The sequence below is a fragment of the Mobula hypostoma genome, chromosome 5, assembly GCF_963921235.1.
Source record: "Mobula hypostoma chromosome 5, sMobHyp1.1, whole genome shotgun sequence".
Lineage (NCBI taxonomy): Eukaryota > Metazoa > Chordata > Chondrichthyes > Myliobatiformes > Myliobatidae > Mobula > Mobula hypostoma.
In genome coordinates, this window is record NC_086101.1 from 86,295,841 (window position 1) to 86,323,333 (window position 27,493).

The window sequence follows — 27,493 nt, forward strand, 5'->3', positions numbered from 1 at the left end:
TGGAGTAAGGGGAATTATAGTGGTATGAGAGAGGAGTTGGCCAAAGTAAATTGGAAGGAAAGACTGGCAGGGATTACAGCAGAGCAACAATGGTGTGAGTTTCTGGGAAAAATGAGGAAGGTGCAGGACAGATGTATTCCAAAAATGAAGAAATACCTAAATGGCAAAACAGTACAACTGTGGCTAACAAAGAAAGTCAAAGCTAATGTAAAAACAAAAGAGAGGGCATGCAACAAAGCAAAAATTGGTGGGAAGATAGAGGATTGGGAAGCATTTAAAAATCTACAAAGAGCAAGTAAAAGAATCATTAGAAGGAAAAAGATGAAATATTCAAGCAAACTAAGAAACAACGTCAAAGTGGATAGTAAAAGCTTTTTCAAGTATTTAAAAAACGAAAAAATATATAAATGTAGGACCACTAGAAACTGAGGCTGGGGAAATAATACCAGGGGATAAGGAGATGGCAGATGAACTAAGAAAGTATTTTGCATCAGTCTTCACTGTGGAGGACACTAGCAGTATGTCAGATGTTGTAGTGTGTGATTGAAGAGACGCTGAGTGCAGTTACTACTATGAGGGAGAAGGTACTCAAAAACCTGAAAGACTTAAGAGTACAAAAGTAACCCAGACCAGATGAACTACAATCTAGGATTCTGAAAGTGGTAACATTAGAAATGGTAGAGTTATTAGCAATGATCTTCCAAAAATCATTGGACTCTGGCATGGTGCCAGAGAACTGGAAAGTTGCAAATGTTGCTCCACTCTTTAAGAAAGAATGAAGGCAGCAGAAAGGAAATTATACACCAGTTAGCCTAACTTCAATGGTTGGGAAGATGTTGGAGTCAATTGCTAAGGATGAAATTATGGAGTACTTGGTGACACAGGACAAGATAGTTTCCTTAAGGAAAAAATTTGCCTGACAAACCTGTTAGAATTCTTTGAGGACATTATAAGTAGGATTGATAAAGGGGATGCGGTAGATGTTGTATATTTGGACTTTCAGAAGGCCTTTGACAATGTGCCACACGAGGCTGTGCACCAAGTTAAGAGCCCATGGTATTGTAGGAAATTTACTTACATGGTTAGAGCATTCGCTAATTGGTAGGAGGGAATAAAAGGATCTTTGCTTTGCTGCCAGTGACTAGTGGTGTTCCACAGGTGTCGGTGTTGGGACCGCTTCTTTTTATGCGGTATATCAATTATTTAGATGATGGAATAGATGGCTTTGTTGCCAAGTTTGCAGATGATGCAAAGATTGGTGGAGGGGCAGGTAGTGTTGAGGAAACAGATAGGCTGCAGACGAACTTAGTCAGATTAGGAGAATGGGCAAGAAAGTGGCAAATGAAATGCAATGTTGGAAATTGCATGGTCATGCACTTTCCAATGTGTAGACTATTTTTTAAATGGGGAAAAAATCCAAAAATCTGTGATGCAAAGGGACTTGGGGGTCCTGGTGCAGAACACCATAAAGGTTAACCTGCAGGTTGAGTCGGTAATGAGGAAGGCGAATATAATGTTAGCATTCATTTTTAGAGTTCTGGAATACAGCAGCAGGCATGTGAAGCTGAGGCTTTATAAGGCACTGGTGAGGCCTCACCTTGAGTATTGAGAACAGTTTTGGGCTCCTCATCTAAGAAAAGATGTGCTGGCATTGAAGAGGTCCAGAGGAGGTTCATGAGGATGATTCTGGGAATGAAAGAGTATGAGGCATGGTTGATGGCTCTGGGTCTGAACTCACTGGAATTTAGAAAGATGAGGGGGATCTCATTGAAACCTTTTGAATCTTGAAAGCCAAGACAGAGTAGATATGGAAAAGAGGTTTCCCATGGTGGCGGCGGGGGGCATAGGATAAGAGGGCACAGGCTCAGGATAGAGGGGTGTCCATTTAAAACAGAGATGCAGAGAAATTTCTTTAGCCAGAAGGTGGTGAACTTCTGGAATTTGTTACCACATGCAACTGTGGAGGTCAGGTCATAGGGTGAATTTCAGGCAGAGCTTGACACGCTCTTGATTGGACACAGCTTCAAAGGTTATGGGGAGATGGCCGGGGAATGGGGTTGAGGATAAAAGAAAATCAGCTATGACTGAATGGCAGAGCAGACTCAATGGGCCAAATGATCTAATCATGCTCCTATGTCTTATGGTCTTATTGTCTAAAATGCACTCAATAATATATTCATATGGATTATTGTGTAGTTAATAAATAGAAAATGGAGAGTAGGAATAAATGATCATTTATGTATTAGAAGCCTGTTTCCAGCATGGTCTAATTAAGAGTGCCTTCAGAGGGTTCCAGAATGGGGAAGTGAGGGGGAGGACATGGCAGATGGAGTAAAAAGTTGGAAGCTAATTACTCACCTATTTTCATATGGGGAGACTAAAAAGTGCTGGTATTCAGATTGTCTTGATTGTCCCTGCACACAAATCACTGCAAGTTAACACGCAGATACAACATGTACTGTAATTATGAAGGCAAACAGTGGGTTGCCCTTCATTGCAAGATTTGACTTCAAAAGAAAAGATGCCTGGCTCCAATTACACAGAGCCCTGGTGAGACTGCATCTGGAATACTCTGCTCTAGTCTAGTCTCCTTCCAAAGGAAAGATAGATTTGTGACAGTTAGAATGCAGTACACAATCACCAGATTGATTTGTGGGATGCAAGTTTTATTACGTGAGGCAAGATTAAGCAGAATAGGCCGATGTTCTCTTCAGTTTAATAGAATGAGAGATGATCTCAGGAGGAAAGATATCAAATACAGTACTTATAGGGTCTGACAGGAAAGATGCAAGGTTGATACTTCTCCTGGATGGAAGTTATAACTGGGTTTCAGAGTGACAAAATAGGTCAGACACTGCAGACCAAGATAAGGAACAATTTTTTTCACCCAGAACAGTGAATCTTTGAAATTCTTTACGCAAGATAGTCATGGAGAATCCACGACCTTGCCAACATCAAACTCTCGTTACTAGGACAGTGAGCTATTTACAGTACTGTTTACAGCTTACTTGTGCTGTGCACTACACATGCATTTTCAATTATATTTTGTAAACTTATTTGTGGCAATATTTTTTATGTGCTGTGTGCTGTGTGTATTGTGGGTGCACCATGGTCTGGAAGTGCCACTTGAGGGTCATTTACTGAGTATATTGAAGATGGAAATTGGTAGATAATAAGGAAAGCAAGATGTGTGGGGTTAGTACAATGGAATTTTTCTGAAGAGGTAAATGTTTAATGCCTACTTCTTCAAAAGAGCTTACTAGATTTCTTGAGCAACATGAACAAAAGGCTAAATGTGAGGGATTCTTCAGATGGTGGATGTTCCAGAGTAACACACATGGAAAATGCTGCAGAAACTCAGCAGGTCAGGCAATATCTATGGAAATAAATAAACAGTCAACTTTTCAGGCCAAGACCCTTCCTCAGGACTGTGAAGGAAGAAGGAAGATGCCAGAATAAAAATGTTGGGGGGACGGGAAGGAGAACTAGCTGGAAGGTGAGAGGTGAAACCAGGTAGGTGTGAAAGGTAATTGCCCGGAGAAAGCGGAATCTGATAACAGAGGAGAGAGGACCATGGGACAAAGGGAAGGTGGAGGGCTTCAGGGGAGGGGATAGGCAAGTGAGGAGAAGAAGTAAGAAGCTGGTGTGGGCAATAGAAGAAGAGGGAAGTTAGGATCCCATTGAAGATGATGGAGGTTGCGGAGAACATTGTGTTGGATGTGGAGGGAGTGATCCCTCTGGAAAGCAAGGGGTGGGGAGAGTGTAAAGATGTGTTTGGTTTTAGGATCCAGTTGATGATGTGTTGAATGTGGAGGCTCATGGGTGGAAGGTGAGGACAAGAAGAACTCTATCCCTATTAAAGTGGAAGGAAGATGGGGTGAGCATGGATGTCTGTGAAATGGAGGAGATGTGGGTAAGGGCAGCAACAATAATAAAGGAAGAAAAATTCTGTTCTTTGAAGAAAGAGGATATTTCTGATGTCCTGGAAAGAAAAGCCTCATCATGGGAACAAATACAGTGAAGATGAAGGAACAGCGCAAAATGCAAGTTAGGCAGCCTCTGTGGAAGGAGATTAACAGTTGAAGTTTTTGGACAAGACACTTCATCAGGACTCACTAAACAGCTTGTTTTTGTTTGTTTTTTTCAGTGCTTTATCAGTAATTAAAAAAATAATATGGAACTATGTAGGGGCTCATCTTCAGACAGATAATTCAAGACTTAAATATTAAGGTATGATTTAAGGAATGAAAATGAAAAGCAAAGGAATAAAGGTTTAAGAAAGTTCTTCCAGAAATTTAGATATGCAGACACAGTCAGTGATGGTGGAGCCATTGAAATTGAAGCTGTGCACCAGACTGGGATTGAAGAAGCACAAAAATTATGAAGAGCTAAGGGAATTATAGAAGAAGGGATGGTTATGACAATAGTTGGTTTTGAAAGTAATAAAGAAAAAGTTAAAATTAAGGTAGCTCAAAGATAGGGGAATAGTATTTAGGTTACAGGGCCATCTCCTGATTGAACACTGCAATGATCGATGGATGGGATTTTCATAAGATATGCCACCACAACCTGGTATGGAAACACCAATGCTCTTGAACAGAAAAGCCTACAAGAAATAGTGGATACAGCCCAGCCCAATCACAGGTAAAGTCCTCCCCTCTATTGAGAACATCTACAAGGGGTGCTGTCACAAAAAAAGGAGCATCCATTCTCCAGGACTCCCACCATCCAGGCCATGCTCTCTTATCTGCTGTCAACAGGAAGAAGGTATAAGAGTCTCAGGACACACAGCACCAGGTTCAGGAACAGTAATTAACCCTCAGTCATCAGGCTCTTGAACCAGGGAGGATATCTTCCCTCAAGCTCACTTGCTTCAACACTGAATGTTCCCACACCCTTGGGCTCACTTTCAAGTACTCTTCATCTCATGTTCTTGATATTCAATGTTTATTTATTTATATTATTTTGTTTGTATTTTTTTCTGTTTGTATTTACACAGTTTGTTGTCTTTTGTACTTGGTTGTATGTCTGGCTTGTGTGCAGCTTTTCATTGATTCTGCTGATTCTATTCTTTGTATTTACTGTGAATGCCCACAAGCAAATGAATCTCAGGGTTGTATATGGTGACATATATGTATTTTGAGGATCCTTAAGTTTGTCTTAGCCAGGGGAGGTAGTGGGGATAAGCTTCCACTACCTGTTAAATGCTCCCAGTGGCATGTTTCTCAAACTGACAACCAAGTCCAGTGCCTGGCCTTCACATGTGGCTTAACTACTATGCCCAGAGGAACCATTTCTCCTGTCAGGAGAAGGGGTAAATGTGGGTTACTTGTCCCTTAAAACCAGTTGCTTTGGGGCAGATGGGGTTCATCAGCCATGGTTGGCAGCGGATCTAGGAGGAGGAAAACTCTGATCTCCAAACATCCACCGCATTCTGGCTGTACCCACTGATGAGGTAGGCTTCAGGAGAAACCCCCGAGGAAAAATCTGGAGTTGGAGTTCCTAAGGCAATCCAACTCCTGCAACATCACTGCTGCCAAATTGTATCAGTCTCTGCTGTTCCTTTGGATTCACCAGCTGTGTGAAGAGGGAAAGCCTGCTGCATGGGCAACAGCTTGCTCTCCATATCGTACTGCCCTAGCCTGCATACTAGCTTCTGTATCACCAGCTTGGATGCAATACTCCGGGTCGACCCCAACCAATAGAGGGCCTAAATATGTACTTTCATATTAAACTTACATTGCACTTTGAACTCTATCCATAATTAGACAGGGAATTGAAATAGCATCATTCATGATACTGTTTGTATTGTTGAAGGCTCATATTCATGCTAAGTATGACATCAAAGTTGCCTGAATCAGCCTTATGTTGTTGTTGAATAAAAGCTGGTGAACCTGAAAGCTACGGTTGTGGTCTCCTTTCCGCTTAGCTGGAGGAAATCTCCACTCATTAAATATAAAATGTTGGGCGAGAGATCAAGATATGAGAATGCACTGAAGAGATGGTAGCAAAGCAGAGCTTGGTGGCAACAGACTGCACATGGAATCAGATGTCCAAGGTGATTGTAACTTGTTGATGACAAGCGAGAAGGGTAAGGTCAATGTGTCGATGACATCGAAGGTAATAGCATAGGTCCTGGACAGAATTCTTTGAGCAATATAGCTTGGATGCAGGGCCTTTAATCCCACAGGTCCATGTTGACGATGGTGTCCACCAGCTAGTCTCAATTTCCTGTGTCAAACCTCTATCACTCTAAGCCCTACTCCTCCATGTACCTATCCAAGTGTTTTTTTTTAAATTATACTATTGTGCCTGCTTCAATCACTTCCTCTGGCAGTTCATTCCATGTACTCACAACCCTCTCTTCAAATTCAAGTTTAGATATATTTATATAAAGTTCATCCAGACCATGGTGTACTACAAAACATCAGACACAGCACAAAATATATAAGCACGCAGCACATCTACCAAAATATTACCAGAAATAAATTAATAAAATATAATACAAAATACTTTCATCACATGCAAACAATGAAGTTTCAGCACTCTGACTTAGTGACAAGACCTCAGTGGTGGCAGGGTATTCCCTGTAAGAAGCTGTTGCTCAGTCTGGCCATCCTAGTCCTGATGCTTCTGTGCCTCTTTCCTGACAGTAGTGGTTCAAAGGGATTGTAGGATGGGTGGTGGGGATGCTCAACAATACTTCTGGCCGTCCGCCTGCAACACTCCCAATAAATTTCACAAATAGTAGGGAGGAAGACCCTGGTGATCATCTAGATAATGTCAGCTATCCTCTGTTGGGTCCGGAAGTCTGATGCCTTTGCAGACTCTGCACCACACAATGATGCAAAGGGACAGGACACTCTCAATGGCACTCCTGTTTAAAGTTGTTAGAATGCAGATGGGGACACCTCAGTCTCCTCAGAAAGTGTAGATGCTGCTGAGCCTTCTTGACAAGTGAAGAAGTGTTGTGGGTCCAGGTTAGATCGTCCATTACGTACGCATCAAGGAGCTTTGCGCTTTTCGTTCTCTCCACAGCAGAGCCATTGATGTCGATCTGTGCCTTCCTGAAGTCCATATCCTCTTTTGTCTTGTCCACGTTGAGGCTCAAGTTGTTCTTGCACTATTTAACAAGCTTCTCAACCACCTCTCTGTATGTTGACTCATCATTAACGCTAATGAGGCCTACCACTGTTGTATCATTAATGAACTTGATTATGCGATTTGAACTGGATCTGGCAGTGTAGTTGTGAGTCAGCAGAGTGAACAGCAGTGAGCTATGCACAGTCCTGGGGGGGGGGGGGGCACCGATGCTCAGTGTGACAGAGCATAAGCTGTTACTGCCCACTCAGACTGACCAGAGTCATTCCATTAAGAAGTCTGAGATCCAGTTACAGATAGGGGGGTTGAGTCCAAACAAGGACAGTTTACCCACTAGCTTCTGAGGGATGATCACGTTAAATGCCAAGCTGAAGTCGATGAACAGCATCCTGGTGTATGAGGCATTGTTTTCCAGATGGACCAGGACAGAGCAAAGGGTTAAGGCGATGTTATCATCAGTGTATTGGTTTGAGCGATAGGTGAACTGGAAAAATGCCTCTCAGGTCCCTCCTAAATCTTTCACCTCTTGGCGTAGATCCTTGTCCCCTAGTTTTCGGCTTCCTTACCCTGAGGGGAAAAGACTGTTACCATCTACCCTATCGATGCCTTTCATATTTTTAAACACTTCTATCGGTTGCGCCACACACTCCCAAATTTCAAGGAATAAAGACCTAGCCTGTGAACTCTATTTTCCTTAAAAAATAGGAGACCAAAACTGTAAATAGTATTCCATGTACAGCGCCACCAATAACATGTTTAACTGCAACATAATGAACCAACTCCTATACTTAAAGCCTTGACTAATGAAGACCAGCATGCCAAACACCTTTTCCATCACCCTGTCCACTTGTGACACTGCTTTCAATGCACTAGGCACTTGTATTCCTATGTTATTTTGTTCCATTACACTGTCTTAAGCCCGACCCATTCTTGGTGTAAGTTCTCTGCTGGTTTGACTTTTCAAAATACATCACCTCAAGCTTATTTGTGTGGAAGCCCATTTGCCACTCCCCTGTCCACTTCCCCAACTGATCAAGATTCAAAGATTTCAAAGCACATTTATTATCAAAGAATATATAAGTTATACAATCTTGAGATTTGTTTGCTTTCAGCAGCCACTAAGCAAGAGACCCAAAAGAACCCAATAGAAAAAATTAAAATGGGGACCAACACCCGATGTGCAGAGAAAGAGGCAAAATACACAAATCAGGCAAACGTTAGAAGCGAGCAATAACATTGAGAACCAAAATCATTTCTTAGATCCGAACACCAGGGCAGCCTGGAGTAGGCCCAAGCCTCAATATCAGTTCATCATATTAGTGGGCATGGAGCACAGCAGCCGCAGCAGTCGTAATACCCTCAGCACAATGGAGAAGTGAGCCACCATTGCGGAAGAATTTGTAAAATCAGCTCTCACCTCTGAGCCCGCCGCTCTGTCTTTCCAGATGTCCCTCTATTTCACAATAACCTTGTCCATTTTCAAAACACCTCTTAATTTTGTATCATCCGCAAACATTCAAGTCCAGGTCATTTATGTAAATAACAGAGGGAAAGGATCCCAACACTGACACCTGCAGCACACAACTTGTCACTGGCCTCCATTCCAAGTAAGAACATTCATCTTCCTAACTGTGAGCCAATTTTGAATCCACCCAACCAGTTCCTTCGAGATTCCATGGCCAGTGGAACCATGTTGAAGTCATTACTAATATACAAAAAGACAATATCCACTATCCAACCCTCATTTACCTTTTCTGTTCCCTCTTCAAAAAACCTGAAAAATGTTTGTTAAGTATGTCTTTCCACACTCGAGCCATGTTGATTCCTAATCAGATTCTATCAATGCAAATACTGGTAGATCTTATCCCTCAAAATTCCTCCATTAAACTCTCCAGCCTGTAGTTTCCTGGTTTGTTTTTTTTTCTACCCACCTTAAGCAACTCATGTTCTCAGTATTATTTTATTTGCACGGTTGGTCTTCTTTTGCACTTTGGTTGTTTGTCTGTCTACATCTGTTTATGTTTAGCTTTCACAAAATTCTTTTGTATTCCCTTTTTTCCTGTAACTTCCTGCAAGGAAGTAAATCTCAAGGTAGTCTATGGTAACATATACATACCTTGATAATAAACTTACTTTGAACTTCTTACAGAATGATACCATCTTCCAGGCTTCAGGCACTTCAGCAGTGGCTAGCAGTGGGTTAAGGTTGAAAGGTGAACGTTTAAGGTGAACATGAGGGCAAACTTCGACACTCAGAGGGTCGTGAAGTTTTGAAAGAGCTGCCAGCACAAGTAATGCATCCCAGCTTGATTTCAACATTTAAGAGACGTTTGATAGGTACATGGATTGTAGGGTCTGGGGGCTGGGCAGGTCGATGGGACTAGACAGTTTAAATGGTTTGGCACAGACTAACTGGGCTGAAGGGCCTGTCCCTATGCTGTTCTTGGCCAAATGTAAAGTGTTGCACCTTGTACATTTAAAGGGACATTACATTGTTCAGGACAAGAGCTTCAACAGTGTTGGTGAGCGGAAGGATCTTGGGGTCCAAGTTCATAGCTCCCTGAAAGTGACTACACAGGTTGATAGGGTGGTTATGAAGGCATATGGCATGCTTGCCTTTATTAGTTGAGGCATTGATTGCAAAAGTTAGAAAGTTATATCGTAGCTTTATAAAACTGTAGTTAGGCTGCATCTGGAGTATTGCATTCAGTTCTGGTCACCTCCTTATAGGAAGGATTTTGAGGTTTTGGAGAGGAAGCAGGAGTAGTTTACCAGGATGTTGCCTGAATTAGAGGGCATGTGCTCTAATGAGAGGTTGGATAAACACAGGTTGTTTTCTCTGGAGCAGCAAAGCCTGAGGTGAGATCAGATAGTTTATACTATTATAAAGGGCATAGATAGAGTAGTCAGACAATATCTTGTTTCTAAGGGTTGAAATGTCTTATACCAAAGGGCATAAAGTTAAGGTGAGAGGGGGTAATTTCAAAGGAGATGTGAAGGGCATGTTTTTTTTTTACACAGACTAGTGAATACTAGATTGTGCTGCCCGTGGTGGTGGTAAAGGCAGAAACTTTAAAGACTTTTAAGAGATGTTTAGACAGGCAGATGTGTATGAGAAAAATGGAAGGATATGAGCATTGTGTAGGCAAAAGAGAATACTTTAGTTAGTCAATTGATTACTAATTTAACTGGCTTGTCACAACGTTCTGGGCCAAAGTGCCTGCTGCTAAGCTGGACTGTTCTATGTTCTTTGGAACATGTTTATTAAATATATAAACCAATAACAAATTACATTCCATTCTCTGCCAGTAAGAATATATAACAACAGAATACTTATTATTGACCTAATCTTTATGATTTTCAAAATTTCAAAGATTCGCAGGAATGCATCCCTCATATCAATTGAGTCATAACTGTAATCGGTTTTGTTCATGCCGCACTATTTTCTTATCTTTTATTGTATTATAATATTTTCTGTTCAACTCCCCTCCCTATTCCCCATCTTACCCAAATGATTTGAAGTCCCTCCAACAACATTTACTCTGTTGATGACACTGATATTTATGATACTTTTAAACACTTTTTACTGCAAATTAACTAACATGGTACAGTCATTTTGCAGACATGAATCATGATGTTCCATTACACAAATCGGCAAAGTCCCACGCCATTTGTAAATGAACATAATCAAACTTGTGTATGTTAAGGACAAGAAGTCACTATCAATCACTGAACCAAGATGGCAAAGGACTTGGAACACTATTTATCAATCCATTCTGCTGCACTGCTGGATTTAATTTTGAGCTATTTACAAATACAGTACAGCTGCTTTTTTTAATGCAGCTTTTTCAAACTAGCTGTATCATCCCCCACAATCAGTATAATTAGGAAGCACAATGATGATAGAATAAAGCACTTTAGTTTAAATAGCATATTGGGATTTGTTGATTAAAACGGGGGGGGGAATAATTGGGAAAGGGAAAAAGACAAGGTAAATCAAGTGAATTGAAAGTGAAATGAGTCAATAATTAATTATTGTTTTGGATTTTCTGAAATCTGGCAGTTTTATACGATTCAGTGTCTAGCTGAGTACTAATGGAAACATTACACATTGACTGATGACATGAAATAAAGTGAATAACATAAATTAAAATAGGTTTTATTTGGTAAAGCAGCCAATAAAGTCCTACAAGTATCTTGGACTATGAGAGATGAGCTGTGTAAAAGCAAACAGAAACCTTATTTGATGTATCAATCAACCAAGCAGCAAATACTTAGCACCTATACAGTTATCAAAACTACCGATCTTTTGGAGGACAACATAAATTTTATCCATAAAACTTAATCATGGCTCAAGATTGTTATGTTGCTGTCAGGTGTCTATTCTTAAGTAAACCATTGGATGCCAAAATCTGCTGTCACCTTTTTTCTGTATGGAAAACTTGTAGAGTTAGTAACCAGGCTACTGAGCTGGATTCATCGGATCTTTAATCAACCTGTCTTCACCATCAGTTGGAAGACAAATGTCCCAGCTGCACATTGATCTTCCATCATGTATTTTGCTGCTTTATGGTGTGGGGCTGGTGTTCATATAATCTTCATTCACAGCCTTGTGATAGTTTACGCGTTTTGCTGTAACTCCTATAAAATGAGTGTGGGAGTCACTAGTAGGATTAACCTGCTCTCTGTTGCTTCATAGGCACACAGCAGGTAAGTTTTATACTGCCAGTAAATGAATAAATTACAGGACTGTGAAAGCTAATCTCAATTTTGTGTGTCTGTCCACCTCAGTAATAGCCCAATGTCACCAGCACCAATAAGTGAAGGCTGTGCCTCTGAAAGGGAAGCTGAAACTATGGCTGTAATAAGTGGCAAAGTTCAAACGAAGTATCTCTAGCAAACCATGTATTTGATACAATGTTCTTTGCTGAAGTTTAGGTAAGGGAATTGCAACCTGACTGACAGGCAAACTTTTGCCTTCGGCTTCTAACTTGCCTTCCTCCTTCCTCTCCACTGCCTCCTCTGTCCTCAAGAAGTCTATTCTGCTCTGCACACCCCTGCCCCCTTCATTATCCTATTTTCTGGAAGATAAATTCACACCTATAGACCCATCTTTAACAACACTTGGTTTATGCAGAAGCAAGGCGAAGTGAGTATCTGAGTCTTCTGTCTCCAGTTGTTTGATGCTTAGTAAAATTTGCAAGAGTGTCTGTCTCATTTGTTTTTAAATACAAATATAGTGAAAAGTGTCATTATGTCTGCTTTAGCACCAAATACTGCAGCTTTCCTTCATCCCTGAATACAGAAAGGATATTTGATGCATGGAGTACGTGCTCTACAACCAAATTCAAATAGCATTGGTTGGGAGGTTCTTCCTGCTGTTCAATATTTTTGGTAGTTTGTACTTAAAGATAGCATTAAGTGGAGCATAATTCCCCATAGTAACCTGAAATGATTTTCTAAAACCTCTGTTTTTCAGAGTTGACCATGGACGTTTCACCCTAGGGGTTTAGATAGGCAAGTCAGTGCTGTATGATATGGAGAGCAAGTTGTTGCCCATATAGCATGCTCCCCCTCTCCATGCATCTGATAAACCCAAAAAAATTACAGAGACTGATACAGTTTGGGACCAGCTACACTGCAAGAGTTGCCAGTCAATGTTGAACTCAATGTAGGATTTCCTTCCCAGCAGATTATCGGCACCCAATTGCCCACCATTGAGAACATCTACCATAAATGCTGCCTGGGCAGGGCGAAAAGCATTATCAAGGATGCATCTCACCCTAACCATGGAATTTTTACTCTCCTCCCATCCGGTAGGCACTACAGGAGCTTCTGCTCCCACACCAGCAGGCACAGGAAGAGCTTCTTCCCTGAGGCTGTGACACTGCTGAACCTCATATTACAGCGCTAAACAGTATTGCACCCATATAAGAGTACTGAGACAGTACAATATTTGTGTGCTATAGCACTTATTTTTTATTTGCAACTATTTTGTAAATAACACTATTCTTTGCATTTCTGGTTAGATGCTAACTGCATTTCATTGGCTTTGTATCTGTACTTGGCACAATGACAATAAAGTTGAATCTAATCTAATCTTAGGGACTACAACTTTGGATTTTTCCCGTGGGGTTTACTCCTGAAGCCTTCCCACATGCGCTAATAGCCGAAAGACAGCGGAGGTCTGAGATAAGTTTTCCTTCTCCTACATCAGCTGCCAACCATGGCTGACGTTCCCCATCTGCCAAAGTGACTGGCTTTAAGGTGTCAGTAATCCACCATTGCCCTCTCTCTAGTCAATGGAAATGGTTCCACCAGGCTTAGTAGCTAAGCCACACATGAAGGCCAGGAGCTGGACATAGTTGTCAGAGGCTATTTGAGATGCATGCCATTGGGAGCATTTAATAGATAGTGGGAACTGAATCCAATAACTATCACTAAGTATAACAAATGATTACTGCATGCTGATTAGTATCATGGTTTCCACTGTTTTCATTGACATTCATTACACTATATGGACTCTGGGCAACTCATTCCACACAAGAATGGAACTAAAAATGAATCCAACAAAAATCAAAGCAACTGGACTTGCTGTGTTATCGAGAAGACATTTTGCCACTCATCCGAGAGGCTTCAGTTCTGATCCATGGTGAGTAGTTTTCCGGCTCATAAACTCTGTCTCAACACTACCTATTTCAAATACAAAAATGACTTCCGTAGGTAGAAACTCGGATGTGCCATGGGTTCACCAGTGTCTCCTATTGTAGCCAATTTATACATGAAAACAGTAGAAAGGACAGCCTTGAACACCTTCCATGGATCATCACCCAGTCAGTGGTTCAGGTATGTGGATGACACCTGAGTAAAGATCAAAATCCATGTGGTGCAAGCCTTCATAGAACACGTCAACTTGATGGATAATAACATCAAATTTATATGAGAAGACATTGAGAACAATAGAACACTATATAGTATTTATCAAAGAAAATGGACATTGAGATATCGCAGTTTACAGAAAACCAACCCACACAGATCAGTACCTATGGGTTAACTCTCATCACCCTTTAGAACATAAGTTGTTATCAAGACACTACACCACCACACTGAGAATGTGCCCACCAACATTACAGCTAAAGGCAAGGACTACAAGTATTTGAGAGAATCCTTGAAAGCTTGCAGCTACCCTGACAGGGCCTTCATCAAGACAGCAACAAAGACCAGCAGGAACATGAGCCCAACAGACAGAGGTAAGGAGCTAAGCAGACATAAAAGCTTAGTCATCCATATGTAGCTGGAGTTTCAGAGGAACTCAGAAGGATTTTCAACAAACATCAAGTCCTGGTGTTTTTCAAACCTACAAACACACTCAGACAGAAACTTGTCAACCCAAGTATCCTACACCCAAACATAAACAGAGCAATGTTGTATATGGTGTCCAATGCAATGGAAGCTGCACAGATCTGTATATCGGTGAGACAAAACATCCACTTCACAAACAGATGGCCCAACATAGGAGGGCTAACACCTCAGGTCAAGACCCAACTGTATATCTACACCTAAAGGACAAGGGACACTCCTTTGATGATAACAATGTGCATAGTTTGGACAGGGAGGACAGGTGGCTTGAAAGAGGGTTAAAGAAGTCATCTTTGTCAAACTGGAAAACTCGTCCCTGAATAGAGAGGGTGGGGTTTGATACCTACTATGTTACAATGCAGTCCTAACATTTCTACGCTGGCATCTCCACCTCTATTCATGCAAATATAAGACTAATGACTCTCTCGTTACCTCTACAACTCTTAATGACCCTCATGTGATTGCTATATCTTAAACAAATCACAGTTTATAAACCAGATACTACCCGCCATGGATCAGAACTAAAGAAGACTCTTGGATGAGTAGTAAAACAGATTCTAGACAACACAGCAAGTCTAGTTGCCTTGATCTGCTACTGTTTGATATATAATGACCTGGATGACTGAGAACCTTCATAGTCAATCCAAGAATTGTGTAAAGTATTTGAATTCTATGCTCTTGTCCTATGAGAATTTCATGCCACCTCTATATAGCTATGTTAATTTCCAGTACAACTAATTTCTATCGCAATAATCCAATTGCTAATCCATGCATCACTTCCTGAAGAGTATATACTGTATATGTATGTAAATCATCTCTTTAAGGTAACATCCCTGAAGAAAGTCTGTAACACTAGCATAGAAAAAATCTAACTACTTTATGATTTTTATTTAGATAAGTATACAAAGGCATGCTGCCTAAGGGGACAATTGTTCCTTCTGAACTTTACTGCTCTATGATTAAAACTAGTATCAATAGTAATCACAGGCTGAGAAGTATATTAAAGAAAACACAATTATGAGAATGTATTCCAAGTGCCAGAGGCATATCTAATAACCAAGGTGTCCAACATAATAATATGATTTGCTTGATATTTGGACTATTCATTTCTGGTTTTTTTTGGAGCAAAAACATGGAATAGTTTCCACTAGCTGATAGCATTTCATTTATCCATTTAGAAGAGGCGTATATTAAGTAGAGGCGTATATCATTCTCAATTTTTCTATTTATTCTTTCTATGTAGTCAGTTACCTCAAACATTCTTTCTATATGATTTACTAATAGTTGTGGCAAACTTAGGAGAAATCAAAGATATTAAGCAACTTGATAAACATTTTTCAGTTGAAATATTAAAATGTAAGAGAAATGCGAGACAATTATGTTGCAAATATAATCAGTATCTATTCTTTAGAAAGAGAAGGGGAAGCCTTCCAACACTAAAACACACCTATTGTGGTTAGATGGCATTAATGACATGGTAATATTTTTTTTCCAACGTTCTGATCCTGACTCATTAGTCCTCAGCAGAGTCTCTCTCTCTTTTCTGTGACGAGGTCCAGGCCTGACATAATATTGAAGTTTTCTGTTGTTGTTACCATGTCCTTTTCTTTGGACAGGAATCCTCACCAAGTTCCAACCATTACTCCCAACTCCAGACTTCCTAATTCCAATCCACCTCATGCTTTGGCTTTTTGTTCACTGCCCTTGACTTATTCATTGAAAATTGCTAATGAAGCATTAATCATCTTGATTTTTTCATTCCCCTTACCCTAATTTATCTTCTCTTGAACTTGCAGCATTCAGTTTGCGTGGAATCATCCCCAATATTGCCATAAATCATGGTGACTATGATGGCAGTACTGCATACAGGTTAAGTGAGTGCAACTCATTGAACTCACGTCTGCTTCCCCATACACTTTCTTATGGACTCCCTGGTTCATGACTCCCCCAGTGAAGTCAGACTGCCTCTCCAAGGCATTCACAGGTCTTATTTCCTTTAGAGATTTTTCCTCCACAGGTCCTGGACTTGTAGTCTCCTAGCTCAACACTGCTCATTTCTACCTTTATGACCAAGATCCACATGCAATACTGTCCAGGTAAACATATTTTTTCAGCCTGCTCTTGCCCCAGCAAACAGATCTATTTCCATCTTTATTCTCTATTTCTACCCCTGTTCCAGTTGCTTCTCAATTAAAACCAGGTTCAAATTATTTTGCACTTAATTCTTGGCAAGTATGAACCTAAAGCTTATTGGTTCTAATTTTTTATTTAATTTTATTTATTTTTAGAATTGGGCTTTCCACCCCTTTGAACCATCTCACAATACCCAATTTAACCCTAACCCAAGGGTTCCCAAACTTTTTATGCCATTAATCAAGGAGTCCATGGACCCCAAGTTGGGAACCCCTACCCTAGCCTCATGTTGGGATAATTTACCTACTAACTGGTACATTTTTGGACTGTGCAAGGAAACTGGAGGACGCGGAGAAAACCCATACATTCCACAAGCTGAGTATACCGACTTCTTAAATGTGACATCAGTAAATTGAACTCCGAACTCCATCCTGAGCTGTAACAACATCGTGCTAACGAATACGCTACTTTGGCGCCCATGTTTACCTCATAGTGTGTACATGTTTTAAGGGTATCCACAATGATAAAAAAAACTAATCAATTGAAATATTTGTTTTATAAATGTTGAGATTTCATTTTTTGTATTTGCTTTGAAATCTGTAATGTGTTTGTTTAAGAAAATGTCTAAGAAAATTCATTCTGTTCTACCTGGCTTAATACGTAACAAGAACGAGCAGCATTTACAAATAGGTTTTGCTGGTGAGGAGGGAGGAGCATTGCTTTCAATTTCTGGTTTCTGTCAAGCTTAGCTGGACAATACCACTTAAGAGAACTGCACAATGGAACTGTCCTCCTTGATTTGAATAGTGAAAACCCAGCTGATTGTAACAAATCAGAGACACTGAGTTTACCAAATCAAAACTGGCAGATCAGCTGTGGCCTATTTAGTGTTGGCTAGCCTGCCAATATTTACATTTGATTGTTGCCATTCATCAAGCTTCAGAAAAGATAGAAGAAGTACTCCACATGTGGATTAACTGCAGATGATGCAAATGAATTTAAATTAAAAATGCATATGAAACACATCACTTCAAGTTAAAATTTCTGTCATGGTACTGTTTTCCAACCCATCATAAGCAGTCTGTTTGAGCACTACATTTGGAATATAAAATTATAAAAACAGAAGGGTTGAGAATCTCGAAGGGTAATTCATTACAAATCTGCAGCTCAATTAGAATTACTGCGTTCAGATTAAAATCAAAATATTAATGACACATTGAGAGGAAACAATGCTTTTTTTTAAGTTTCTCTGTACTGATAGTTTAGTTCAATGTGATTTTCAATGCAGTGCCTTCTCTTTGTCATTTTCTTTTCCTTACAGTTTCCTTGCCTAGGTTTATTCTGGTAACTTTTTAAATCATACCTAAATAGAATGTAAGGAATAAATACTGTAATCAAAAATTTCCCAGAAGTAATGGAAAGAGTAAAAATCTCCACATTGTTACCAGAGCCATGTGCAAATTGGCACAGAGTTAATAAGATCAGAGAGTTAAATGTGTGCTCAAAGATTGGTGTGGATGAATTATGTTTGAATTTGTGGGATATTGGCACCAGCATTGAGGAAGAAGAGAGTTGTTCCAATGGAACAGACTCCATCTAAACTATGCTAGAGTACACCAGTCAAAGCCATGCAGGAGATCAGGAGATGGCTTTAACTGGTGTATTCACATTGCAGCGGGAGAGAAAGAGAGAGAGAGAGAGAGAAAAAAAAATGCACGTGTGTAGACAACAGATCAATACGTAGTTCTGGGGGGTGGTTGGTGGTCATTGCTCTAAAAGAAATAGACCCATACATTATAGACAGGGCTTTAAACCAAATAATGGGGAGTAAGGGGATGAACTCAACACCATGGAAGAGTATGAATAAGGTTAAAAGGAAGGAGAGTGGTTACTGAAATCTCTCAAATAAAGAATAAAACAGAGTTGAAAGAAGAATAAGAATTTAACTTGAGGCAACGTGGGGACAAAATTGAAAAGAAAGGTGGTGAATACAGGACTAAACATGTTTTGTGTTATACTTGAATACATGGAGTATAGAAAATTAGTAGATGATCTTGTAGTACAATTAGGAATTGGCAGGTAAGACATTGTGGACATCACAGAGTTGTGGTTGAAAGAAGATCACAGCTGGGAATTTAACATTTAAAGATGCACATGTATTGAAAGGACAGGCAGGTGGGCAGAAGAGATGTGGTGGCTTTGTTTGTAAAAAAAAATGAAATCAAATCCAGAGAAAGAAGTGTCATAGGATCGGAAAATGTACAATCCTTGCGGGTAGAGTAAAAAAGAGCTGCAAGGTGTACAGCTGAGTAAAGGTAGCTACAGAGGCATGAGAGAGGAGTTGGTTAAAGTCGATTGATAAGGGACACTGGCAGACATCCCACCTCTCCCGAAAGTTCTGGGAGTTTCCCACATATTGATAGCGACTCCCTGATGCCCGCAAATTATATACAATATCCCAGAAAGCGAATTTTTTTTGAGAGCGAGGGAGTGACAGAGAGAGCATCCTGATTGGTCTCTCTTTGTGCTAAGTAGACCTATCAGTTTTCTCTGTGGGCGGGCTTTACAGTTGACCTTTCTCTCTCTTTCATTGTCCATCAATTCAGTTTAGTATCCTGCAGAGTGTTCCAAAAAAAGAAAATATAAAAAGTACCTCACCCCAGACTACACTAAAGTGTACCCCTGCCTAATAGGGATCAAAAATAATGATGCCAAATTCTAATTGTGATGTAGAAAGGACATTCAGCATGGTGCGTCATATTAAGACTGAATTCAGAAGTCAGCTGTCTCACAAAACACTTGTGAATCAGATGTCTTGCAAAATTAACGATTTCAAAGACACAGACTGCTATGAGATTGAGATTTCCGGCAAAATGCTCAAATCTGCCAAGCAAGCCACATCACAGTACAAGGAAAGTCTGAAAAAGAAATAGAAAAGCTATTTGCATTAGCATTTAGCTATTAGCATTGAGACTGCCAACAAAGTACTCAACAAGGAATATATATATGTAAATAGTTTCAATATGTGATCAAGTAAATTGTTGTGTTCTTTCACAATCAAATGTCCTGTATACATACACCCTTGGAGGTCGACCCGGGTGGGTGGCGGGTATATGAGGTTGCGGGGGGCGGGGGTGGTGGTGTTACCTCCCTGAAATGAGTTTTTGCAGGATGGGATGTCTGCACTAGCAAGCTTTATAGTGTACTGGTCAGACTACATTTAGAGTTTTGTGAGCAGTTTTGGGTCCTACATCTAGGAAAGGGTGTGCTGGTATTGGAGAGGGTCCAGAGCAAGTTTTTGAGAATGATTTCAGTAATGAAAAGTTTAATATGTGAGAAATGTTTGATGGCTCTGGGTCAGTACTCGCTGGAGTTTAGAAGAATGAGGGTGATCCTGACTGAAATCACTGAATATCGAAAAGCCCAGATAGTGCAGACACTGAAATCACTGAATATCGAAAAGCCCAGATAGTGCAGACACTGAAATCACCGAATACCGAAAAGCCCAGATAGTGCAGATACTGAAATCACCGAATACCGAAAAGCCCAGATAGTGCAGACACTGAAATCACCGAATACCAAAAAGCCCAGATAGTGCAGACACTGAAATCACCGAATACCAAAAAGCCCAGATAGTGCAGACACTGAAATCACCGAATACCGAAAAGCCCAGATAGTGCAGACACTGAAATCACTGGATACCGAAAAGCCCAGATAGTGCAGACACTGAAATCAATGAATACCAAAAAGCCCAGATAGTGCAGACACTGAAATCACCGAATACCGAAAAGCCCAGATAGTGCAGACACTGAAATCACCGAATACCGAAAAGCCCAGATAGTGCAGACACTGAAATCACCGAATACCAAAAAGCCCAGATAGTGCAGACACTGAAATCACCGAATACCGAAAAGCCCAGATAGTGCAGACACTGAAATCACTGGATACCGAAAAGCCCAGATAGTGCAGACACTGAAATCAATGAATACCAAAAAGCCCAGATAGTGCAGACACTGAAATCACCGAATACCAAAAAGCCCAGATAGTGCAGACACTGAAATCACCAAATACCAAAAAGCCCAGATAGTGCAGACACTGAAATCACTGAATACCAAAAAGCCCAGATAGTGCAGACACTGAAATCACCAAATACCGAAAACCCCAGATAGTGCAGACACTGAAATCACCGAATACCGAAAACCCCAGATAGTGCAGACATGGAGAGGATATTTCCAATGGTAAGGGTTCAGAATAGTGGGATATCCCTTTTGAAAAAAGATGAGGAGGAATTTCTTTAGCTATTGGAGGTTGACAGTTTCTTGATTAGAATGGACATCATGGTTATGGGGAGAAGGCAGGAGAATTGGATTAAGACAGAAAATAGATCAGCCATGATCAAATGATGGAGCAGACCTGATGGGTGAATGGGCTGATTCTGCTCCTTTGTCTTATGATAATTAGTAATTGCTACATAACATTTGCTGAACATTTATCATAATCTTGTTACATTTGGTGTGAAAGCAGAGAGCAGATAATGTCGTCATTCGACCAAAGAGTAAGGATCTTGTTCATGTAATTTTTAATGAATAGTTTATTATTTTGTAAAGAAAACATCTTCCAGGTTAATAAATCATTTTTGATTGGAACAGCTGGAGCTTAATAAAAATGTCCACTGTTTAAAAATGATTCAAGAAACTTCACACAAGTCATGGATTTTCAACTTGTACATATGTGAGGCCAGCTATAAAGGGTCATCTGTATTATAAAACACATAACAAATTACATAAATGACCACTTTCAAGGATAGATTTTCTGTTTTGAAAGGGATTGGTTCAAACTAAAATGGTAAAGGAGTCAACTATTTTAACCTACCGTAGAAAGGAGGACTATCAGCAACTTTTAAGTGAATGAGTGCATGGGAGGTTTCAATCGTAGGATTAAAATTTTTACCTCTCCAAATCTACAGGCTAATTTGCACCTTTTTGTTGATCTGTTATGTCAGAAACTGCTATGGAAACACCAGTCTATTCATCTGTTCTGCGGATTTTAATATTTTTAGTGGTCCTCATTATTAATAAAAAGAATAATAAATGTAATTAAAGGTAAGGAGCCAGTGAATTGGAAGAATTGGGTGAAATGTTAGCAACAACACCAGATATAATCTGCTGGAAAGAAAAGGAAAATTACGATGATTAATGGAACGTCTGCATCAGATGAGGACCATGTGAGTGACAGGAAACTAAACAATTTCCAATATGTGCTTAGCACAGCAGACAACACTCTAGCTTGTTCAGTTTTTAATTTTTCAGTAGTATGCCTCTGGCTAGATGTAAAATTTTCTTTTTTTTCTTGAAAATAGTTGAATAGTCCATTTATGTATACAATCACTTGATAGCTAGAAATGTCAGAAAAATTAGTAAAAATGTTTTGGTAGATAAATTTTGCCAATGAGTTAAAATGATACAAAATAAATGTAGAATTATTGCTCCTCTTTTTTTTCTTTGATGTTATTACTTTAAGTTTGAATACAAGTTTGGTTGATGATGTATTTTTTTCCCAATCTTTTTAACTACTTGCATTGAATAAATATATAGAGAACTGATAAAGTACTAATACTTTAAATTATAATGAGTCTGAAGTTTGTAGAAGCACTCATGTTTGATCATTAGGATTTGTAGTTAGAATAAATGAAATTCTACCCACAACTTTGTGTGTACTTTTCACAGTGAGATTTTAAATGTTTGCAGACTAGCAGAATTTCCCAGCCACTTTTACCTCCATGTTGCACTCATGTATGTTTCTTCCTGGAGTATCAATGAACCAAGTTCCTGGATTGGAGTTTTAATGTCGCATACCTCCATTTTGTTGCTTTTTACTTGTACTTCAACCAAGTAGCATATTGTAACAAAACTTGACTGCAAAGGTTGAAAGGGTTAACATCTGAGCAACATTTAATGGCTCTGGGTCCACACTCGCTGGAGTTTAGAAGAATGAAGAATGATCTCATTGGAACCTATCAAATATCAGAAGAGGTCTAAATAGAGTGGATGTGGAGAGGATGTTTCCAATAATGGAGAAGTCCAGGACCAGAGGGCACAACCTCAGAATAGAAGGACTTCCCTTGAGAACAGAGATGAGTAAGAATTTCTTTAGCCAGGGAAATTAATTACCACAGATTCACCATTGGGTATATTTAAAGCAGAGGTTTATAGCTTCTTAATTAGTATTGGCATTAAGGTTACAGGGAGAATGGGGTTGAGAAGGATAATAAATCAACCATGATGAAATGGCTGAACTGACTCGATGGGCCAAATGGTCTAATTCTGCTTCTACAGTATGTCTTATGCTCTTATTTAGTAAATAATTATGAATATAATCTAGCCAATTCTTGTTGCAGTGGGCAATTTTCCTGCTATGTAAGTTACTGTAAACCCATGTAATGCTTGATCTGTATAACGTCCCCATGACTGACAGGAATGTGTTCAGTTCTCTCTGCTTAGGGTCCCTGTGTCTCCATGGATGTTGCAGTAAGCCATTGGCTCCAATCTAACGTATGCTCTAAAGCACAAGCTGAGAGCATAATGGACACTACAACATCAGATATACATGCCTGTCTTTCTTGTCACGTCCCAGACAGCAGCTTTCAGCAAGCTTCTGTTTAATTAATGGGTGCATGGCCAATGGGAAAGCAAACTGATGTTTTAAAGTTCCCAAATTAATGAAAAAAAGGAATCAACAAAAAAGTTGCCACAGAGCAAATGACAAAGCAAGGGTAAACCTGTGCAGAAAGGAAACAAGGAATTGAGGGGTAAAATATTAAGAACCGGTGATTAGGTAAGAAATGAGAAACATGCCAAACAATGCTTGAGATTGACAAATATTTTTAAAGGTGAAAATTTTACAGAAGCCCAAAGAAATTAAGCAAAAAGCAGAAAGCTTGGGACCTGGGTTATCAGAGCAAAAATGTGGGAACAGAAGCAAATGAAAATGAAGGTACCAGGAAAGATTGTGGAGAGAAATTTCAACATAGTATTAACCCACATTACTTGTCTTCTATGTGAAGAATATACCAAGTTCAATATACTTCTTTTTCCCATAATATTTATGTTAACCTCTTACCTGTAACCAATACTGCATCTAACTTAAATTATGCAGCGACATCTAAAAAAAAAGACATAGAGCAGAATAAACATATAAATATTTTAAAGTACAATATCAGGAATGGCAGAAGAAGACAAAGCTAAAACTAATTACATTTATTTTTTTTAAAAAGCCATTTTAAACTTACTTTTGTGAAAGAATCTCAGCTTGTACTTATTTCCTAAGGTAAATAGTGTTCTGTGAGAGAAAACAACCTATTGATCTCCATCAATGCTTTCCTGATTGACACTTCATCAGTGGTCAAATATGTAATTATTTCTTTGCCTTTTTTTGCATGCCAACTTAGGTTTTATATAATAAACATATATTTTCTACATTGGCAGTTATCCCCAAAACTATGCTTGAAAATCAAATGTCATTATCTGAATTACAGCTAGTATTGAATTTACATTATGTGAATTAATGATATGTTAAAGGTTGCAGTCCTAGACGAAATGCATTTGAGTCTTGGGAACTGCTAAAGTAGAGAAGAGAAATTCAGACCAGCATTAGAATCCTGATGTCATGCATCAGGTGCACACTGAAATTTGCTTTATATACCAGAATGAATTCACCAATTTGTAAGTGACCTCCCCCATTTACAGTCTCCTGCTCCATCTCTGGAAACGTCATACTGCACCTTGAAACCCACAAATCTGAAGTGAAAGACTTGATATAGGGATATTGTTGAAGAAGCAGATAGAGACATGTTATATAGAAAATGGAACAAAGCAGAATGGGATTTTTGAGTCAATTTTTGTGAGGTGCTTAGCCTTTCCCACTTTATCAATACAGTCATCCACTCTCCTTCCTTGTTCCTTCTTGTTTCCAATTTCTTGTTCAACCATTTTACTTTCCTCTAAATTCATTTTGTAAGGATGCTGGTTGATGGGCTGGGCTGAATTTACAATGATGTCATGCACTGCAGCTGTGTACTGTCTTGGAATGCCAGGAAATAAATCTTTATGCTTGCTAATTAATTCTTTCAATTGTTTTTGCGGTGTAGGCTCCAACTGATGGACCTTATCAATCCATAATGTCCGAGCTGAACAAGATGCCAAATTAAACTTAATCTCTCTCTGCCTGCACATGATCCAGCTCCCGCTATTCCTTTGGTTATGTTTTGTTACTCCAAAATATCAAACTAATTCAGGCCAAGGCATGGGAGTCTGGGAATGCAGGTCTCACTTCGAGTTTACTTTAAGGAAGGGTGCACATATCATGTGGTAGTATGATTACCTTTAATGAATTATTGAAATGAACAAGAATGCTGAAATATATATATTAAACACTCCACACCACCAGCCCCTCCCCCAACACACACACACACACACACACACACACACACACACTCTGTCTCTGTCTCTCCTTCAGTATTAGACAGCTTTACCCAAGATTTAAAGATTCTGGCTGTGTACCCCATCAAAGTTTCTCATAATTTTATTAACTTTTATCAGATATCCCTTTAGGCTTCCTAAAACAACCCAAGTTTGTTCAACCTTTCCTTGCAGCTCACTCTCTAATCCAGGCAGCATTCTGTTAAACTTCGTCTCTATCCTTTGCAAAGCCTACACATTCTTGCTGTAATAGGGTGAAAAGAATAGCACACAATACTACAAGTGCAGTCCATCAGAAGTTTTACATAGCTGCAACATGACTTCCTCTTAAACTCAGTGCCCCTATTGAGGAAGGCAAACATGTTATATGCAAACTATACCACCTGATCTAATAGCATGGCAGATCCATACTATTATGGTCCTGACATAAACTGTATACTTTCCTGCTACGTTTGATCTCTTAACACATCACACTTGCCCAGATCAAACTTCATATATCATTTCTCCACCCATATCTGTACTGATATATATACTGTTATATCCTTTAAAACCCTCCTTTACTATACACAAATCGACCAATCTTTGTGTCGACTGATCCCTGTGGAACATTCTGGCCATGGACCTACAGCTGAAAAAAATACCTTTTCACCACTAACCCGTCTTCAATTGGCAAGTCAATTCTGAGTCCAGTCTGCCACATCACTAAGGATCCAAAGTATCATAATCTTCTGCATCAGTCCAGCATGAAAGATTTTATCAAATGGTGACATCATCACTGAAGTCCATCTATACAACAACCATTTTCATCATCTCTTCAAAAAATCCATGACAATTGCAAGACTTGATTCCCCGCACAACCAGACTAGTATCATGATATTTTATGTATGTAAGCAAATATTAGTTTAAGGTTAATAACACATTGTCAAAGAATTTTTTAGAACTACAGGGGATTAAAAGTACCAACTAAGGTAGCTATTATTTTCAATTTTCTCAGAATTGAGGAGATGGATTTATATTGGCAAAGTATCACATCCAAAAAAAATAAACAAGACTATAACTCACAAAAACTTGGCATGTGAGTCCAAGAACAGATTTTTTCCCCATCATCCAACATAGAAGTGGAAATTTAATAGATTACTTAGTTAAATATGTTCTGTATATTTCAGTTGGGGCTTTTTTTTTTGAACTAGACATTGGAAACTTATGATGTTGTGTTTGTGTAATATACAGTATGATGCGATGGGATTAACCAAAAGCAGAGCTGGGAAGTTGATTAGTGAAATCAAAGGGCTGGAGAAGGGTGAATCTGATAGGAGAGAGTAGAATACCATGGAAGAAAGGAGGGAAAGAGGAGCACCAGAGAGAAGGAATGGGAAAGTAAGGAGATAAGATGAGAGAGGCGAGCAGGAATGGTGAAGGAGAGGGGAGGGGCAATTACCAGAAATTCAGGAAAATAATGTTCATGCCATTAGGCTGGTAGCTATCCAGACATAATATAAGGTGTTGGTCTTCCAATCGGACTGTGCCTCATTATGACAATAGAGGAGGCCTTGGACTGCCATGTTGGAATGAGAAATGGAATGGAAATGTGTGGCTACTGGGATATTGGTGAAGCAGTCTCCCAATCTACGTTGGGTCTCACCGATATAGAGTAAGGCACACAGGAAGCACTGGATACAGTAAATGACCCCAAAAGACTCATACGTGAAGTCTCACTTCACCAGGAACAACTGTTTGGAACCTTAAATGGTAGTGAGTGAGGTGTAGGGCCAGGTGTGGCACTTGCTCCACTTGCAAGGGTAAGTACCAGGAGGGAGATCAGTGGGGAGGGATGAATGGACAAGGGAGTCATGTAGGGGGGGAGGAAAGATTTGAAGGAAGAGGAAGGAATCAAAGGAGAAAGTTTTGAGGGTGAAGGCCAATTCTGCCAGATGGAGGAGAGTGGTGGTGGAGGGGAACTGGTTGGATCTCTTGTCCAGAAATAAGCAGAGAACTTCAAGGCCTACCTGATGAGGAATAGTAGTGTATAGGAACTGGGCATCCATAGTGAAAATAAGACTATGCGGAGGGAGGGAAGAGCAGAATGTTTGGAAGGAGTGAGGTTAGAATAGTAGAGAGGAGTAGTAAAGTCGAGACGATTGATGTCCCATCGGCAGTTGGCAATAAAAAAAATTCCAGAGCAGGGTATCCAGGAAGAGGAGGTGGGTTGAAGATGGGAGGTCATTGGTGTGAGCTGGTGAGTCCTTGACAAAGAAGTAGGCTCAGAGTCAGAAGGGGTGGAAGAAAAGCTCAGCGTCATGGCGGGCATGGAACACACTGAGGTGTGGGTGCAGGGGGACAAAGGTGAGGCCCGTACTGAGGACAGAACATTCTGCCTCAGAGAGGGTAAGGTCAGAAGGAATAGTGAAGACCCAGCAGGGATG

General features: G+C 39.8%; 1 protein-coding gene and 1 long non-coding RNA gene across 2 annotated transcripts in view; one reads left to right on the plus strand and one right to left on the minus strand.

The window, feature by feature from the left end:
• LOC134346855 (low-density lipoprotein receptor-related protein 1-like) overlaps positions 1-27,493 on the plus strand; it is a 2,119,020-nt gene that overhangs the window by 356,280 nt on the left and 1,735,247 nt on the right. The gene's annotated exons all lie outside the window — the stretch shown is intronic.
• Positions 1-27,493, minus strand: part of LOC134346856 (uncharacterized) — a 79,399-nt gene that overhangs the window by 4,580 nt on the left and 47,326 nt on the right. The window contains exon 2 of the long non-coding RNA XR_010018041.1: positions 23,713-23,754. This is a non-coding gene — a long non-coding RNA (uncharacterized LOC134346856). The remainder of the gene's footprint in view (positions 1-23,712; positions 23,755-27,493) is intronic.